The sequence below is a fragment of the Ochlerotatus camptorhynchus genome, unplaced genomic scaffold (assembly GCF_037179485.1).
Source record: "Ochlerotatus camptorhynchus isolate MF236.1 unplaced genomic scaffold, CSIRO-AGI_Acam_v1.1 ptg000141l, whole genome shotgun sequence".
In the NCBI taxonomy this organism is placed as follows: Eukaryota; Metazoa; Arthropoda; class Insecta; order Diptera; family Culicidae; genus Ochlerotatus; species Ochlerotatus camptorhynchus.
The window spans coordinates 285,103-291,102 of NW_027040631.1; positions in this window are offsets into that span (position 1 = coordinate 285,103).

Genomic DNA, 6,000 nt, shown 5'->3' on the forward strand with positions numbered 1-6,000 from the left:
AACCGACACACAATTATATTTTCATTTGTATTACTGTTTATTTCATGACCTGCTGCCTAACTCTAGACGTAAATGTCATCCAGGTAAACAAAATAATTAAAAACTGTATATAGTTTTTGGATTCGAACTTCGGTCCCACACGGTAGTTGCCTGTCACGGCTAGTACAGTAGACTTTGAAGTAGGCTTTTATTATATATTCGTTGATGATTGGTTGTCATACTTTCAGTTCGTTCTGTCATTCTCTGCATGATCATAGACTCTTAATCTCTCTTAATTAATTTGGTTATTTATTAGTTTTGGAAATCAACCGGTTTGAGAAAAATGTTCAATGGACCGATGTCTCTTTGTCACCTTGGTAGTAATTTGCTTGGTAGTCATTAGAGATAGAGAGAGAGATCCGTCATAAAGCTATCGGATAATTTGCTATGGTCCACTTAAACTTTTTCCCAGGAGCATCCCTTCAGTCTTGTTCATTTTTAAACTCACATGACCAAATGATTTTGTTTGCACGTGGCGGTTAGTAGCGTGGCTTCATCTCTGTACTATTTCCCGAGCCCGAAATCAACGAGCTAACAGGTTTTTATCACATTGAGTGAGCAGTTCACGAATTTCCCGCGGGCTTCTAGGAAAACTAATAATTATTTATCTTCAACTACTCACATTCATTGGCTGTTGTGTCATAGAAGGCGTTCTCTACTGCTTTTTAATCGAGGTGGCAAACACCCGTCGCTACACAGTAACCGCAAAAAAAACACAAATCTTTGGCTATAAAGTACGCATTTGGGACTACCCATAAAATGATGAAAATTTTACGCATTTAAGAATAAAAGTTTTTTATTTATGAGTAACAGATACTCATAAAAGTTGTAAACAATTCAAAAATTTCAGGGGTAGTCCCGTTTTCTATCGAATATGCATACTTTATGTTGGGAACTTATACACGGCGAATGAGAACGACCCAAATTTGAGTTTAGTTCACTCATAATCGCCAAAAGTGCAGGAACGCAGCGATGAGTTAAATTTGTCTCATGGTTTCCTGTGGAAAACCTAAAAAATCTGCCGGAAAATGAGGAAATTGACGAAAATTTTATTCAGTCTCGGATTAGTACCAATAGAGTGAGTGAATCCAATCTTTACTTTTCTCAAATTCGGGATTTTTTCCCTGGAAAAACTTGGGAAAACATGAGGCAAATTTACCCATCGCTGAGTTCCTGCACTTTTGGCGATTATGAGTGAACTAAACTCAAATTTGGGTCGTTCTCATTCGCCGTGTAGTCATAATTGAGCCCTTTATTTGTTTATTTGGTTCATCAACAGATTGGGTTTAGTCATTATGATGGATTAAGCAATACTAGGAAATACAATATAGTCAAGAAGTAACAAGCTGCAAAGGCCGTGAAGTCCAACTTAATTCCTAATTCTTAAAAATATATCACGGAATCTCTGACGCATTTATAGCGCCATACGAACTATAGTTTGTACGACGAAAAGGTATCCTCAGCATTGCGTGCTCGTGGTTGAACGTTAACGTCGATTTGTTGTAGAATAGAAGGACAATCGATTCTGCCCTGTAGAATGTCTGCCAAAAACAGGGCCCTTGTCGTATCTCTTCGACTCCACAAAGGATCCAGGTGAATTAACTGGCACCGACTTTCGTAGCATGGAAGGCGATGAGGATCCCTCCAAGGACAAACCAGATGAATCGTCGTTGAATAGACTCTACTCTTTGTACACTGTTTTGATAATTGGGATTCCATACAGGGCAGCAGTATTCTAACACCGACCGGACGAGGGAGCAGTAAAGCGACTTTAAACAGTAGATGTCCGTGAAACTTTTAGCTATCCAGAAAATGAAGCCGAGCGTTCTGGATGCCTTGTCGATCACGTACGAGATATGCTGGCTGTATGTGAGTTGACAATCTAAGATGACTCCCAGATCCTTAATGTGATTCACACGATGTACGTCAACGCCTTCTAGGAAATAACTGAATGTAATTGGATGTTTCTTCCGTGAGAACGTGATTACTGAATATTGTGTTGGATTTACAACGATGCGGTTCAGTTAGCACCAATTAGCAAAAGCGTTGAGTTGGAGTTGGAGAAGGTGGCAGTCAGCGTTGGCTCGGATTCGGAGATAGATTTTCATGTCGTCTGCGAACGACAGTCGTGGACTGTCGAGGACGAAATTGACGTCGTTGAAATACACAATAAATATCAACGGGCCGAGATGGCTACCTTGCGGAATACCCGAAGTGGCAGGGAACGAATGAGATCGGCAGTCGTCGATTGCAACTTCCAACTGACGATCAGATAGATAGGATAACGGCGTCGGTGGTGTAGTGGTAAGCGTGATTACCTCTCACCCCAGCAGGCCTGGGTTCAATCCCAGTCGGCGCCGTCGGGATGTTCTGAGGCATAACATCTCTGATCACGCCTTCCTTCGGATGGGAAGTAAAGCCGTTGGTCCCCGGTTCATGAGTTGATGGGTCGATAGGTAGGGTCCAGGTGTGGGAGCTGCCTTCCTGGCACGTCGGTAGCATTGGTGCTCAGCACGGAAAACAAGATCGACGGAAAAAACAAACCAAAGGAAAAAAAAAAAAAAAAAGATAGATAGGATGCGAACCATCGTAGGAGACTGCCGTTTATACCGAGCCTATCCAGTTTGGCGATCTCTATAGGATGACATCTGTTTGCATATGGTCTCTCATACTCTCCGTAGTGTACGAGGTGAGATACAGAAGGTTGGAAGTAGTCGATCGCCCTGCCATGAAACCATGCTGGTCTTCGCTCAAGTGCTGCGTGAAGTGAGAGACTAATGGCCCATGACGGCCAACTCGAACAGTTTAGATATGGCACACAACGATGTGATACCACGGTAGTTGTCATTGTTTCTTATGCATCCCTTCTTATGCACTGGAAACATCTCAGCGGATTTCCAGCAGGAATGAAACACCCCACTAAAGAGGGACACTTCGAACAGAAGGCAGAGAGGAGCCACCAGGCTATCGATGTGTTGCTTGAGAAAGACGGAAGGAACTCCGTCAGGTCCAGGCTTAAATGAAGACTTCAGTTGCGAAGCCGCCCTAGTTATCATGGCGAGGTCGATGTTGATAGCTGCCAAAGATTGACCAGACATTGGAACATTACTGGCTGCTAAAGAAACGTGCTCGTCAGGTAGGTTCTCATCCGAGAATACACTCGCAAACTTGGTTGAGAACAGACGGGAAATGTCCTGAGGGGATGAAGCTTCTTCCTAGGCTTCTTCGCCGTTCAGTACCATAGTCGATGGAAGGCCAGACTCCTTTCGTTGCTCATTCACATAATTCCAAAAAGTTTTCGGGTGGGATCGAAGCTTCCGTTGAACATCTCGTTGATAACGCCGATAACATTGGCAACTGGTTCGTTGATACGCATGATTGATCCTCGCATAATGGTCCTTGAGTTGTGGTACTTGGTGTATTTTCTTAGCGCGGCTCTTTTGAAAGACTTTAACATACGGAGTTCACTTGTTTGCCAAGAATGATGATTACCTAGTATACTGCTTTACTTTACAATCCGAATTTCTTTTTCGTTGGCGCGACTTTGTTCCTGTCCGTCCTTGATTATGTTGTGTTAAATGGAAATTACTAATCCTTCTCTCTCTCTAATTGTACGCAACCTGCCAAAAGCGGTTTGGGTGAATCTGTGGGCAACATCGCCCACGTGCATCCACGGAATAAACGAGAATCTCCCTGCAACAACAGGATCATACAATCGGTCAAAGAACAGGCCGAAGTGCCCTCGTTTCGCGGAAATGTTAAAGACAGGGAGTTGGCATTTCCATTCTCCCCATCCATTTGACTTCCATCAGGTGCTCTGGTGGACCGTCCCGTACCCAGCATATGATGTTTCATGTAATGGAATGAAAGTTAAAAGAAAAATAGAGGGAATATCTCACCCGATATCCCTTATAAAAATAACCATAAAAGAGAGCTTAACGACGTGTTCGGGGTATCATCCAAACCATTTGTGGGATAGTTTACCCATCCGGGATACAGTTCGTTTATGGTATTGGACATCACGATGATTTCGAAGAGCTCCCATAGATATGCTGCCGCTACTTCTTCAACCGGTGTTAAAAACAGCACCCTCGCCTTTCCTTCCTCACAGCAACTACACACCGTAGCTGCTCCAAGAAGAGGGATCTCAGCAGAGAGAAAAAAAGTAAGAGGTTGACGTAGGATCTCGCGTAGGATTACGTGCTCGGTATCAATGTTTGGCGACTATGTTAGGGAAACCACTATTTGCAGGCTATCGGAGATAATTTTGATCACCATTGCAACAGTTGGACATTTGTGTAATTTTCAATATTAAATTTTGATAAACTGTTTATTTTAGCAGCTTCGTAGAAAAACTACCAATCGATTTACTTGTTTAGAATAAATATCCATCCGCTATTGACATATGTTGCCGAAAGACGTAATCCTACGTCAAAAGGACTGCGTCCACTTTCCATCACCAATCACTTGCGCAACATCGGCTTCAGTTCGCCAGTACACAATCTGTAAGATACAGCGCCAGCTCCTCACGGGCCGAATCAACTCGCGACCAACGCTGAAATCAAAACCGACAACTCTATCGACCGAAAACAAAAATAACACGGCACACTTCGATTGCATTTCTGGAACACAACCTCAACGAACAAACACGACGACGATGGCATTCGACAAGCGCTTTTCGTACGGGAGGCGAAACGCCAGTACGCAGCAATCAAGGGAAGAAAAAAAAGGCACACACAGCGCACGGCACGAGCTGAATTGCTAAAGTTGAAAGTCAAACGCGAACTGCTCCAGCCAGATGAAAAGCTCTTCTCTTTGTTTTATTCTACTATTGGCAGGGTTCAAAATCAACACTACTTGAATATTCCACATCCACTTTTTCACTCAAAACCATTCACTTGAATTATTTTTTTTTAATCCACCGAAACGCTATGAAAACGAGTTAATTATTGAGCGCTCGCACTCCGATGTACAGCTCGCGTCCACTGATCACAATCAAACGAACAAATCGACAGTGAGCATTAAGCAAACCCCACACGCATCAATATATTGACGCGAAGGGGAATTATTGACAATAATATTGATGATGTGAATTCAGAAATATTGTCAATCTCGATATATTGACGTCAATATAGAATGTATTGACAATACGATTATTGTCAATAAAAGTAATCGTGTAGGGTCCACTTTAGACTGATGCAAAATTTGAAATTTTCGCTCCACAGTGCTCAAACGGTTTCAAATCAGGTCCTGATTAGCCTCCCAAAATTTAAACTTATTTGGTAAGAAGCTGACTTGGCACAAACTATTCGAAGTATATATGGAAATTACTATGGGAAAACCAAACTTTTTGTTCATTGTCTTCTACCCATTTTCCATATTGCTTTTTCGTAAATTTTCTATAACTGTTCTTAATTTTCTAAGCTACAACTTTGCGGAATATCGTTTTTCAGCCAAATGTCAAATTAAATTGTTAAATATTAATTGTTTAAGAGATTGATAATCTTATGGCATGACCAAGCAGCTGTTCTGTAGGCAACACTGTATTCAGCAGTGTGACATAGTAGCCATGATTTTTGTGCTCTATTCTTCGTACCAGAAACACCAATTTTGCCTGCTGAACAGTTGAATGAGCATAATGGTAAGACATCAGTGACTTGAATTATTAACAACTTTTGTTCCTTACATTTGATTGAAAAGTGGTTTTCAACAAAGTTGTAGCTGGAAAAAATTTGCTACAATTACTGCTATCATTTTCAAAAGCATACACCCAACCGAGGGATGTAAGATTCGCTTACAATTATGTGGGATTCATCATCAGAGGATGTTAGTGGAGACCGCATGAACCGAGGATGCGATATACCTAGATGCGGTCCAATGTAAGAAAATTGGAGACCGAAAAATTATAACATTATGAAGGTAGCATGCAACTTACCTTTTTCCCTCAGGGGCTGCCTACTC